The 14905-nt window shown below is 42.4% G+C and overlaps 1 protein-coding gene across 1 annotated transcript in view; it reads left to right on the forward strand.

Moving 5' to 3' along the window:
• LOC124554850 (F-box/LRR-repeat protein 2-like) overlaps positions 1-14905 on the forward strand; it is a 275820-nt gene that overhangs the window by 26993 nt on the left and 233922 nt on the right.

Consider the following 14905-nt stretch of genomic DNA (forward strand, 5'->3'; position numbering starts at 1 on the left):
ATCAGTGCTGCCCATGGCACCTTTTCAGCTGCCGACCTTACGATCTCTTACCCCAATTTCACAGATTCGCTACATCACGATCTTTGTGACAGTGATCATTTTTTGATGATTTTCCACTTTGTCACTGCGCTATGGACCAGTTATAACGTTTGGCTCTTCGAAGAGCAAACTGACAGTAGTATACTTGTGCTATTAGCTCCACTATTAGCGGACGACTTGTGGACATTTGTCAGACCCTCCCTTTTCTCCGTGAAAGTAGTTTTTATCGTCAGATATAACGTTTTAAACTAATTTCGGAGAAGGAATAAGTTGGTTGTGAATGTGGTGTTTCTCGCCATATGCTGGGTGTGGGGGTCCTCAACCCTACCTCGTTTGCCACCTGCCTTGATCATTCCTGTTTTACTCCGTTTTAATTAGTGTTAGATGCAGTTAGCTCCATTTTTTTCCTATATCACCCTACTATGCTTTAGGAGTAGCACTTTGATGAATAGTTGGAGCTGTTTCCCTCTTTAACTCTTCGACTATAACGGATCAGGAGTGGGACGGCTGTTGAAGGGAAAACCCCCGTCGCTTGCGGAGCCACGGGGTACACTCGCTTGGCCTCACTGGCCCGATAATTTTTCTCACATTAATTTATTGGCCTCAGTCCTACTGATACACCGGTGTGTTACGTTTTTAGCCTTCTCACTTTTATTGTTACGAATCTCCCGGCTAGTGAGCTTGCTGTAGTCTGTAACTGTCTCCGCCCTTAATCGTGTTAGCGGGATGTCGGATGCTAGTGGGGTTTCTCTCGGCACAGATGAACCGGAGGAGAACACTCCTCTGCTCTGACCTACGAGGGTAATCCCAAAAGTAAGGTCTCGTATTTTTTTATAAGTACAGAGACCTGTTTATTTCTACAATGGTTTACATTAGTTTACAGCTTGAACATTTAGCTATTTTTCGACATAATCACCATTTCTGTCAATGCATTTTCGTAGACGCTGTGGCAGTTTTTGTATACCCATATCATACCAGCTCGCCGCCATGCTGTTCAGAAAGTTATGAACTTCTTCTTTCACCTCGTCGTCGGAGCTGAATCGCTTTCCGCCCAAATGTTCTTTTAACCTAGGGAACAGGTGATAGTCACTGGGCGCCAAGTCAGGATGGGTGATTATGTTCCACTGAAACTGTTGCAGGAGAGCAACTGTTTGCCGAGCGATGTGTGGACAAGCGTTGTCATGGAGAATGTCTCAACATTACTCTTCTCGGATTCTGAATTGCCCGTTTGAGTTTTTTCAGAGTCTTACAGTACCTGTCAGCGTTAATTGTGGTCCCAGCGATTCAGCTGCGACGACGAGGTGAAAGAAGAGGTTCATAACTTTCTGAACAGCATGGCGGCGAGCTGGTATGACATGGGTACGTACGCTACCGACCCGACCCAAGCCATATACGTGTACTTCTCCTTAAATTATTTCTTTTTCAGCGCCTCGTTTTTACTGCTCTTACATACTTCCATAACTCGATCAAATTTCCGATTGACATCACTAGCTCCAGTTGAACTGCCTTCTGACCGATGGACGAATGATCCCCTTTAACCCCCAACCAACCGATGATCCACCCATGTCGACTAGACAGTAATTCTGTCAGATACGGCAAATGTTTTGGAAGATCAGATGACTGAGTGGATACTGGCGCGAAAAGAGGCTGTAATATTGAAATTAATAAAACGTGAAAAAAAGGTAATGAAGTGTGGTCGAATTAAATCAAGTAATGCTGAGGGAATTAGATTAAGAAATAAGACGATAAAAGTGGTAATGCTAAGGGAATTAGATTAAGAAATAAGAGGATAAAAGTGGTAGACGAGTTTGGGCAGTAAAGTAACTGACAATGGGAGAAATAAAGAGGATATGAAATGCAGAATGGCAATAACAAAAAAAAAAGCGTTTCTGAACTTCGGATATAAATTTTACGTGTTTGGAAATCTTTCTGGAAGTGTATGTGCATTAAAAGCGATCGATAAACAGTACAGAGAATAGGAACTTTGGAAATGGGGAGGGGAGGAGAGAGAGAGAGAGAGAGAGAGAGAGAGAGAGAGAGAGAGAGAGAGAGAGAGAGAGACACAAACAAAGGTTAAGCGACAGTAAGCATTCTAAAGTGGTTGTGAGGTGCAGTAGTTGTGCGGATACACTTGGATTTGTGGAGGTCTGCTTCAAACCAGTCGTCAGACTAACGGCTACAACAAACTGGTTCTACTTACGTACAACATAAATTGAGGCGTTTTAAACGTTTCATAGTTGACAATATGTTGATTTTTACCCTCCATTCGTCTTCGCGGAGCGCATGAACCCGTCAAGTTTTGGCACTTGTTTTTTTATCTTTTCCACATGCTGCTAATATTTTTTGCCCGCTCGTAAACATCAGAGAGTTACTTTTAACTCAAACGAGTTGGCTCGGAAAGCTTTTCCGCAGTCCTGAAAGCTGGTATTCGCTTGGCTGCAGAGAGGATGTGCCCCTGTTAAGTGCGACCTACGCTGGCGCTTTGACTTGGGCTGCGCAAGCGCAGAGCCTACCCCGTCCTGCATTTAATCCACTTCCACCACCACTCAAGAGACCTAGCTGCCGGAATTTACTTCGGAATATTTCGGCGTTGGCTCGTTCGTGTATTGCTGTTCTATATCGTGTTATGTCACAATTTCCTTATCGAAGGGCTTCCTCTCGGTCAACAGTTGAGACGTAATCCACGATCGGTACGAACGAATGTAATTAATGATGTTACTCCATTGACCTGAATTTTTTGACGAGCTAGAAATGGACAGACTCTTCCATATCAAAGCTGCCAAAATATTTCTGTCTCTAAATATAAGTCCTTACTATAAAGCCGTCATGCGGAGTATTACTGTGTATCAGTATCATAAACTGTCATTTTTTAATGTTCCACTTGCCAGCGGTGTGCTGGCACAAAATAAATAAATTCTTTAAATACCACACGAAATAGTTCTTAATTTCTGATATCCCAAACTAAGCAACTCCAGTATCCGAAATTAGGAATCTTACACAATCCTGTATTTAACAAGGCCGATTCGAACGTGTGGGTTGTGTGATCGTAATTTCACGTATACACATTAATATTAAAGCAAAATACATTGCTTAGACATATCACATAAAATATCATAAAACCATACCTTCTGCGTAAAAACTTAGCTCAGGAAACACCAAAAAAAAAACTCGGAACTGAACAAAACACTCCTGACGTTTCCAACTCCACTAGATGTCAAAGTACCAACTAATAACTCCCAGCATACTCTCCTACCGTTACTAGAAGCTAATTGAAATAATTTCCAGTATAGAGCAGCAGCTTATTATATGAGAAATCCCCCTATCCGAAATTGGGGAAACTATCCGACATACGACTCCCTTATCTTGTCATGTAAAGACCTATTCTTAAAAGTCCCATAAGCGCACTTTCCCAGAGGAGTTAAGAAACCTTTCCTCTCACACAGACATTGCTTGTTGATTAGGAAAACTGTCTAAGTATTGACTTCGATCTTGTATAGATACTAATGGAAAAATTTTTGATGGCATCCGGAGTGGGGAAACATTGTTCAGAAGAATCGATGAGAAAGGCTGCTAATTCAGTATAGGAAAAGCAAATGGGCTTCCTAAAAGCATCCAAGTATTTTAACGTCCCACGGTCTACACTAGAAAATTACGTAAACCATGAGAGCAGACACACATTTTCTTTGATAAAGACAAAGATTGGCGGGATGTGTGCTCTGGGGGATAAATTAGAAGGCGAACTAGTTTCCTGCTGCAACATTATGGATGGGGGTTACTATAGGCTCAGAATGAAGGATTTGAGGCAGCTAGCTTTTCAGTTGGCGGTTGCTAACGGCCTTGATCATCCTTTTTATCTTGAAAAGGGCCTTGCCGTCAAAAATGGCTCCGGAACTTCATTAGAAGTCACCCAGAATTAGCTTATCGAACTCCGAAGTAGGTCTCCTTTGGACACGACGGCTTTCTTCAAGAAACACAACTTTCTTCAACCACCAGTGCAGCTGAAATCCTTGCATCTTTCGTCCAGCCACAGAGTCCCGTGTAAGAACCAGAAGCTCCACCAACCTCTGATAACTCTTCACCAAATCGAACTCCAAATTTGTTTCTCTCTCGAAATCAGCTGTGCCCAGAAGTTCAAATCCCAACAGAGGAGGTAAAACTGGTGTTGTGAAGACTTCTCGTTATAAATTGCAAATTCAAGCGTCCTTGGAGAGGTCTGAAGAAAGAATGAAGCTGAACATCTACTCTACATGTTCCAAAGACAGAATTTTAAAGAAAAGATATCCAATGGACAAACTATCTTCTCAATCTTCCGGAAAAAAGAAAAGGTAATGCGGACTCCGATGACTCTTCCTCCGAACCAGTCTTATTAACGACAGATGACGAAGATAGTGGAGATAAGGAGTGCCGCTACTGCCATTAGAGGCCCACGACAGTAGCCTCTGGGTACCCCAGAGCAAGGATGCGGTCTCCAAAATGCTCCTCCAGGACTCAAACTCTCCTTCTTCGATAAGGTAGAGTTCCGTCTTGCGCGAACCACATCTTGTCAGAATCAGGGTCACTTTGGGTAATGGGGATGAACTCATCTTCCAAAACATACGCGTACCGTTTGGTAGTCACCATGCCATCAAGGAATGTCGCACCGATTATTTCGTGACTGGACATTGCACGCCACACAGTCAAACGTTGTGGCCGGCCGGGGTGACCGTGCGGTTCTTGGCGCTACAGTCTGGAACCGAGCGACCGCTACGGTCGCAGGTTCGAATCCTGCCTCGGGCACGGATATGTGTGATGTCCTTAGGTTAGTTAGGTTTAATTAGTTCTAAGTTCTAGGCGACTGATGGCCTCAGAAGTTAAGTCCCATAGCGCTCAGAGCCATTTCGAACCCTCCCCCTATGCGGCTCAATGTGTGGTCCTATAATGTCAATGTCAACTCTTAAGCAGAAAAGTTTGACGACCACTGATCTGGAAGGTCTCATTCATGCACGACAGAAAGTTTGATATGATAAATCATCGAGTAAAGCAGAAGTGATTTCTGGCGTTCCCCAAGGTAGTGTTGTTACAGGCCCTTTGCTGTTCCTTATCTATGTAAACGATTTGGGAGACAAACTGACTAGCTGTCTTAGGTTGTTTGCAGATGACTCTGTCGTTTATCGATTAGTAAAGTCATCAGAAGACGAACAAATTGTAAAACGATTTAGAAAAGGTATCTGTATAGTGCGAAAACTGGCAATTAACCCTAAATAACGGAAAGTGTGAGGTTATCCGCATGAGTGCTATAAAGAATCTGTTAAACTTCGGTTACACGATAAACCAGTCAAATTTAAAGGCTGTAAATTCAACTAAACACTAGGAATTACAGTTACTTAAATTGTAAAGAACACACAGAAAATTGTGTGGGCAAGGCTAACGAAAGACACTGTCTTATTGGCAGGACCCTTAGAAAATGTAACAGACCTACTAAGGAGACTGCCTACACTGCGCTTGTCCGTCCTCTTTTAGAACACTGCTGCGAGGTGTGGGATCCTTATCAGATAGGACTGACGGAGTACATCGAGAAACTTCAAAGAGGGACAGCACGTTTTGTATTATCGCGAAATAGGGGGGAGAGAGTCACAGAAATGATACAGGATTTGGGCTGGACGTAATTAAAACAAAGGCGTTTTTCGTTGCGGCGAAATCTTCTCACGAAATTCCAATCACTAACTTTCTACTTCGAATGCGAAAATATTTTGTTGACACCGACCTACATAGGGAGAAATGATCATCATAATAAAATGAGGGAAATCAGAGCTCGCACGGAAAGACATAGGTGTTCGTTTTTTCCGTGCGCTATACGAGACTGGAATAATAAAGAAATGTCATTTGCGGAGTATCGATGTAGATAAAGACGCAGATTATTTATAGTGTTATGTCACGATGATAGTATTAATTCCAACTCCCACATCTCACGAGGGTTACGAATTCGTCGTACTTTTTTGTAAAATCTTTTACGGTAAAGTTTTATTTCATCCGTCCACATTACGTTGGACTGTGTTTACAGCCTTCTGTACCTCATAAACGAATAGAGAGAACGGAGTATCGTATGGTGTTCGCTTGCTGAATTTGTGTTGTTTCTTGCAGAGAACTTGTTATGTCTCCGAAACAGTCATACGCGAGCAATTGAGCGATTTGATAAAGGTTAGTAGTTTCGTGTATGTCCTCTTTCCTTCTCAGAGGGACAAGTTTTTAGAGTAATCGGTATGCAAAATGTAATGGGTACCACATCAGGTACTGTGAATTTCCATGTGCCGAAGGAATTTGGCAGCTTTTATATTCGGCTGTCACAAATCTAATGATTGTGATTTTTATACGAGTGCAACGATAGGAAGGATAAACTCTTGTGTGAACTTCTCCGTCAAACACTTACTTGATGATGTGCGTTATCTGAGAGGTATCATTGATTCATTACTAATTACTGAATTGTAAGGTTATTATCTCGAAAAAATTAAGTGTAATAATTCATAATTTGGTAGAATTATTTTCTTCTGGTTCATTCAACTATCGATCGGCCACCTTTTCCTCCCGTGCATGGTGTTACAAAGTACGATGTCGTCCGCTCTGTACTCCTGTCATTAATGCTGGTCTGAAAATCTGGTTACTTCTGCTGCTCCGCTGTGATCTCGTGACTGAGTGGACTCCGTTCAACATCTCCCATCAAGGAAAACTCTTCGTACGTTACTGGTGATCAGATCAGAATCTTCGGTGTAAGGTCATAATTATAAAAATTCCGGCAGTCTTTTGCTGTTAGATTTGCGATCAATATTTTGTTCAGACCAATAACTTCAAAATTTTCTAGCAGATAAACTCGAGCTAATTGATTTTTACGATACTGTTGCATTAGTGTGTCTTAGAATCCTAGATAAACTCTGTGGCACTGAAGGATGCTCTCTCCATAAACATTTCGTTGAAGCAATAGCGTGATTAATAAGGTTTCTTTACGGAATTTATAATAATTTCCGAAACACGTATCATCAGAGTTGTGTTGACTGTAGCCACATTCCAAAGTAATACTCTCCGTCGGAAATATTTCCAGGAGTGCTTTAAGCATTTTTTTCGTTTCCTCTAGACATTTCTTAGTCGCGCGCTAGAAAGCAACCGCCGATGAGTCAACAGTAGTCCGGTATGTGTCTGCAGAATCAATTGCCTACATTGAGTCATCTTTTATTTTTCCCGTTTCTGTGAACTCGTCACACTGAGACAGACGTCTGGCGTGCACAAGAAAGGAAGAGATGCTGGAGAGGACGGCTTTATATGGGAGTCACTGAAAAACAGACGTACAAGTAAGTGGCTGCGCAAGATCAGTTGCACTCTTCGACTTTAGAATCGCAAAAACGTGCATCAGCAGACGAAAAATAACGTAAATAACAGCACTGTGACAAGAAGAAACAATTCCAATCAACAAATTTGTATCCTTTTCCTGACTGGCTGGTGTACGTTTAAAATATTGACTTCCTGGTCACGACTACATCTTGTGTTCTCCATTACGGAGTGATTAGTGTCATGACACACATGGATTTCAACTGAAAAGTTCGCTGGAGCATTTACAATTATCTTTCAACTGATTTTATCCAGATACGCCATTATCAAGGAAAAGAGGTCAGTTGAGCTTTTTCCATCTTGAATCGTTATACGTATTCTTAAAAAAGCGTCGTAACATAGGACTCCAAATTTAGTAAAGAGTACAGCACCAGGTATTCTGTGTCGTACGCCTCTAGATCTATTTTGTAACATGTGGTCAGGGTCATTTCTTAAAGTATCGTCTGAATAGTAACATTAAAATTTTACAATTTTCCTAGTCGCTTCAGCCAGTCTTGACTAAAGTTTGAATTTTCGCATTCTGTCTTAGTTCGAGAACATAAACAGGAGTGGAATATTTAAAACCGTCGTTCATGCCCCTGGTGCGATCGTTTTTTACGAGGTTACCTCATAGAGCTGGATACTGGTAGTATTCGCATATACACATTCTTATCTGACATTGATTCCATCCGGAAATGTTGTCATTCCCGGTAAGACGTCTCACCAAGACGGCATTGGTCGCGTATGTATTTCTTGCTACTTAAGATAAAATTCAACTTTTACAGTATTCTTCCATGAGTTCTACCTCTTTACGCAGAAGTTGTTTGAAAGTGGATATTCGATTGGGTAAAGGCTTAGAGTATATTATAGTGTGTGTTAAATATTTTCAAGGAAGGACTTCAGAAGTAATTTCGTTGGGTGATCCCCGTCAGGATGATGGACGAAAGTAGAGAGGAAGACACAGAGAACACCTAAACTACTTACGAGTGCTCGGAAGTTTTGATACTATCATTCATTTTCTTAGGCGACACGTGTTTCTTGTAGCGTTATAGCGGTTTGAAAGTTTATTCTGAGAAGTGTATAAGATAGTTTTCAAGATTTTTCCAGCTGTACATGTACAAATGACGAAGCCCTCGAAAGTCGGCTGAATCAGCCGAAGCTATATTTAACTGCCCTCAGAATACACTGTCCTCGTAATTTTCTGCACGGCATGAAGATACTCTCGGGCAGGTCATGACCTCGGGGTATTGATGAACCAAGTATGCGTATAGAATGTGCGTAAATTTTGCAAAATAGTCCAGGTGGTCATACAACAGTGTGGCAGTTCAAAATGAAATATGTACGAACCCGACGAGACAGATTGTGTTACGATAAATAATACCTAACTGCTCACAGAAGACTAAGGTTTCATAAAGGCATAAAAGTGAATCTGACGTAGACAGCCGTCGTTCATACCACAACTGAATGTGTAGTAGTAGTAGTAGTAGTAGTAGTAGTAGTATATATTCTTCGGATTTCGTTGAAACCAGAGAATCGTCAGCCGTCAACCACTCACAATGAACAGGCAATTTATTTTAGATTAAAATTGGTGAAAGCTCACCCACCAGTGTCACGATGGCTTGAAAAAGTCAGGCGATTGCCTAACAAAGTTCATCAAGCTGTTGGACGCACAGAAACAATAACCCCACCAATCTAGTAATAAACTCAACCGACTGTTTTTCTATGTTCCTTCAAAACACGTAAATCATAGTAGGCGATAATAGTCTTGGCGTAGTTACGACGAGTAAATTGTCAAGTTAAATGATACTGTATAATCTATTCGGGTACGCATCCGTCTCAATGAAAATCACATATGAAGTTGAAATTAAATCATACATTTTGTTGTTAACTCTTGGTGCCAGCTAACAAGCTCCGCGTGACATTTTTCTGCCTGTAATATTAGCTCAATTGCGTCAGGCTAAAGAACTGTATGGTTTCGTCCCCTTTAAGCCAGGAGCGTTGTATTTCGATGGTGCTGCTGTGCAGCCGCGGCACAACGGCCGTTAGATTTCTAGGGAAGGATCGCTAACGAACGTGTGGAGAGGCTCTGCAAAGCGCAGTGACCGTGCTACCGTTAATTAAAGTTCGCTGCCCGTGTATTTCCTGCTAATGCGTACCAGAAGCGGTGTAATGTTATGTCTATGCGTCTGGTATGGGATTCTGTGCTTAGCGTGCTTTGTCGTTACTCATTGTAGTGATAACTAAACATGGACGTACTGTTAGAAATTGGAATAAGGGATGGAATCAGCCCTCACTTTGTTAAAATAACCTATTTCGTCATATAATTGTTTGTTACTTCCGCTAGACACAATCGCGGTAACACGCATTTAATCGTGAAAGATTTCAACCATATAGTGACCGTCTTCAGATACCATAAATCTTTAGCAGCAAATGGTTTCTGAAGGCATCCAATACATGGCCGAAACTGGCCACGATTAAAAGCGTATTACTGTGGTCGTGTCTCAAAAAAAAGAGGAAAGTATAATTTTCACTGACCTCATTTTCTTTCCAGCCACGTGCTCCACATACGGCTGGAGCAATTCAGGGAAGCGTTAGAAGGGCAGACTCGTCAACCCAGGACTTGAGCCCCCAATATTCTTAACTTTTAGTTTCTGAGTGTCATTTGAGCTGAATGGGAGTGCATCAGCTTTCATTTCAATGATTCGGTGTAAATACCTTGAAAGACCATGTTACTGAAGTCCTCTGCCCATGGGCCGGCCGGAGTGGCCGTGCGGTTCTAGGCGCTACAGTCTGGAACCGAGCGACCGCTACGGTCGCAGGTTCGAATCCTGCCTCGGGCATGGATGTGTGTGATGTCCTTAGGTTAGTTAGGTTTAATTATGTCTGAGTTCTAGGCGACTGATGACCTCAGAAGTAAAGTCGCATAGTGCTCAGAGCCATTTGAACCATTTTCCTCTGCCCATAATAGAGAAAGTTCGAAAGTGAAACGCAAACATTGCTTTTTTTCACTAATACTTGCCTATTACTAACCGGATTTCATTTTACTAGGTCATCCTCTGTGACAACGAACGTTAGTGAACCATAACGCATTTTTTTTTCTTTGTGGCGGTCTTTATTGTGAACAAGTGTGTACTGAAGTGTCAGTGCAACTCGAAGTCTGATAACTCACCGATGATCATGTTCGGAAAGGATTTAGAGCCGGTACTTAGCCGGAAATTGAGCACATGACAGCGGAAGAGAGATCCAACCTCTTGTGGAACAATAACATCGACAACGACTACAAAGTCCAGTTTTGCTTTCGGTGGTGTATGGGATATTACTGAAGCATTAAATGTGAAGTGTAGCAAATTGCTGAACAAACAAGCGTTGTTTCCTGAAAGTTGCCAGTTTAATGACTTCGTTTTGTGATTCCGTTTAACACACACTCGTCTACGGAGTCATTTTCAGGCAAAATAAGTGAAGTATATCGAATGGAAGGCGGTAGTGTAACTGGAAAAATACACTGGTGTGCAAAAGTTAATAAACAAAGTTATTTCGCATGATGCGTCACTGCGATGTAAAAAAACCTCCATGAAACCTAGACCGTACAAAGTAAGAAATGTTTCAGTATAGTACAGGAGGTAACTGAAATAAACACTCAAGGAGACGAACAGGAATGCCACTTTCATTCAAAAACAATAATTGCACTGAATTAACCGCGATTTATGATGGTCCCTTGGGCGCTGCAGATGGTAGGAAATGGTTCTTGATACATCTACATCTTTACTCTGAAAGCCACTGCAAAGTGCATGGCAGAAGGTGCGTCCCATTGTATCCGTTACTAGTCTCTTTCCCCGTTCCATCCACATATGAAGCGCAGGAAGAATGACTTTTTAAATGCCTCTGTGCGTGCTGTAATTAATCTAATCTCTTCCTACAATTCCTACGAGACCGATATGCAGGGGTTTGTGGTATATTCCTAGAGTCATCATTTAAAGTCGGTTTTTAAAATTTTGTAAGTAGTCTTTCACGGGATAGGTTGCGTCATACTTAGTGTCTGCCAGTTCAGTTTCTTCAACATCTCAATGACGTTCTCCCATGTGTCACACCTGTGACCATTCGTGCTGCCTTTCTCCTCATACGTTCATCCCCTGTTAGCCCTGCTAGGTACGGGTGCCACACACTTATATTCTAGTATGGACCGCACAAGTGATTTGTAAGCAATCTTCTTTGTAGACCGATTCAATTTCCCTTGTATTGTACCAGTACACTGACGTTGCAGTCTGCTTTACCCACGACTGACCTTTGTGAGCATTCCATTTCATATCCCTACAAAGTGTTACGCCAGTGTCATATTTGTATGCATTGGCTGATGGCAACTGTGATTTAATGATAGCACAGTCATACGATACACATTTTTTTTCGTCTTGAGAAGTGCACAGTCTCACATTTTTGAACGTTTAAAGTTGCCAATCTTTGCATCATTTTGGACTCTTATCCAAATCTGACTGGATGTTTATGCAACCTATTTCTTTGTAGTTTAATTTTCGAATAATCATAATTTTCGAAAAGTATGAGGTTACTATTAATATCTTCCGCAAGGTCATTAATATATAACATGAACAATAAGAGTCTCAACACAGTTCCGCGGGACACACCAAAAGTTATGACTCTCCATCCAACATAAATTGCTGCGTCCTCCCTACCAAAAAATCCTCAGTCTAGTGACAAATTTTGCTTGATATCCCATACGATCGTAATTTTGATAATAAGCGTAGAAGTGGTACTGAGTCACACTTTTCGGAAGTCCAGAAATACTGCATTTACTTGACTCCCTTGATCCAAAGCTTTCAGTATGTCATGTGTGAAAAGTGCGAATTGAGTTTCGCATGCACAATGTTTTCGAAATCCATGCTGGTTGGCATGGAGGTTGTCATTCTGTTCGACATACCTCTTTGTGTTTGAACTCGGAATATATTCTAAGATTCTACGACAAATCGATATCATGGATATTGGGACTGTAGTGTTGGGGATCACTTCTGCTTCCTTTCTTGTAGACAGGTTTGACCTGTGCTTTCTTCCAACTACTTGACACGATTTTTTGTTCGAGGGATCTACGATAGATTATAGTTAAGAGAGGGATATCTTGGCGAGAAATTAATTATAGAAACTTAATGTTGTGTGTGACCACCACGGACGGCAATGCCTGCTCTACAACGTGCTCCCATGCTGTGCACAAGTTTGGTAAGGAGTTGTGGTGGGACGTTTTATTCCTCCACCAGCGCGCTTGGCAACGGCTGGATGGTCGTTGGTGCTTTTGGATCTCTTGTCATATGTCTCCCCAACGCGTGCAACACGTTTTCGATAGGACTTACGCCGGGGGAGGGGCCAGACCAGTCCATTCGCCGGATATCGTCTTGTTCCAGGAGCTGATCCAACTGCGCAATTCACTGCGGCAGCGAGTTCTCATTCTTAAAAATGAAGCCAAAGGTCCGATTGCACCGCTGAAAAGACACACATGGGGAAGGAGTACAGTGTCACAATAACGTTGACCCGTGAGTGCTCCGTTTTCAAAGATTTGGAGGTAAGTACGAAGCAACACTATGCCTCTGCACACCATAACACTTAAACCATAAAAAATATTGTGTTCGACAATATTCCTGGGGGCGTCACGTACCATCATATGGCGAGAGTTGTGGGCACCCATAGAACTAACAGGAGGTTTTGAGTGTACCCAAAGAAGGGCAGCACGAATGATCACAGGGATGTGTAAAACACTGGAGAGCGTCACGGATATCATGAAAAACATGAGCTCGTTGATGCTCGAAAACAGACGTAATATATCCCGTGACAGCCAATACACGAAGTATCAGGAATATACGCGGTACATATTAATCCCATTTTATCAGACTTTTACACGAATAAGTAAAGAAACGTATGTAAATTTTAACTTACGCGTAAGACTTCAAAAGATTTTATTTTCGAAAGAACCACCCGATTTCACCAATGCATACCCTTCACATAACTGCACGTACAACTATGGAGTGCATTTAACAATTACGTTTAGGACCATCGTTTTAATTAGTCTTTCACAGATGTTCAATTTCGCTTCCACTGGATGGACGAAAACCATTCAGACTATGGTCAAACGAGTTCCTTATTTTTTGCAGTTATGTTTTGAGTTACTGCTTTCACTGATGTAGTATTGCATTGCAGTTCACCCAAAGTTGTTGGAAGGGGAGGCAAAGAGACGAAGTCCTTCACAAACTGAGACCAAGTGACCTTGGTGACCCGTGGTGCAGTAAGATTCGTACGCTCCCGATACATCGTTGAGGCAGGCCATTGTTGTAAAATAGTATTAAATGTAACTGCAAGTGCGGTGGTCCTCCGTCCTGTTGCAGAATGAAACTTTCGGCGTGTAATGGCAGTAACGGAAAAATACATGTACATGATTCATGTAACCGCGAACGGGCTGCCAGCTGAACCAGGGAACCACTATCGGCAACTTAGAACTGGCGCCAAGTTAAGCTTCAAGTTTCGATGCGTAACATGAATTTCACCCAAGTTTCCATCCTCATTCATGTAGAAGATACAGGCTTTTGAGATCGGGCGAATCTTTCTGAAACGGCCTGTACTACAGGTCCCTATGTATACCTCCTGTAGCAACAGCGAAGACAAGGTTTGGCTAATTACCGCTCGCACAGTGGCATTTACTCATACTTCCCGCGCTCCATACGCGAATAGACCGGAAAGAAGCCTTAATGCTTGCTACAATGGAAAGTACCCTTGGCCATGCCCTTGACAGTAGTTTTCACAGTATGGGTGCGGATACAGATGTAAAAGTGGCGTCCAATAAGTAATGCAACACATTTTTTTTCTCGGCCAATTTCGGTTGAAAGGATGTGAAATTTGTTGTGGAACGTCGTGAAATATTCCCACTTCAGCCCCAATAATTTTAGGTGGCGGTGCTGTACGTATCCTTAAAAACTGCGACTTTAACAGAGGTGTGTTCCAGAGAGCTGTCACTGAGTTTCTTTTAGCGGAAGACCAAATCGTCGCAGATGTACATAGGCGCTTACAGAATGTGTACGGAGACGTGACAGTGAACAAAAGCACGATGAGTCGTCGGGCGAGGCGTCGGTCATCATCAAAGCAAGGTCGCGCAAACGTGCCCGATCTCCCACGTGCCGACCGACCCGCACATAGCTGTAACTCCTGCAGTGTTGGAACGTGCGAACACTCCCATTCGTGGTGATTGACGGATCTCAATCAAACACATCGCTGCTCAACTGGACTCCTTTTGGTAGAGCTGACACACTCTTCCACCTGTTGGGGTACTCAAAGGTTTGTGCCTCATCCACTGCACAGCCCGGATCTCACACCTTTAGACGTCGATCTGTTTAGGCCGATGGAAGATGCACTCCGCGGGAAGCAGCACGTGGATGATGGGGAGGTTATTGATGCAGGAAGAAGTTGGCTCCGACGTAAGGTGGCGTAAGGCCGTCTCCTTCGAGATTATGTTGAAAAATAGGATTTTTTAGCCAAAGGAGTG

The sequence above is a fragment of the Schistocerca americana genome, chromosome X (assembly GCF_021461395.2).
Source record: "Schistocerca americana isolate TAMUIC-IGC-003095 chromosome X, iqSchAmer2.1, whole genome shotgun sequence".
Classification (NCBI taxonomy): domain Eukaryota; kingdom Metazoa; phylum Arthropoda; class Insecta; order Orthoptera; family Acrididae; genus Schistocerca; species Schistocerca americana.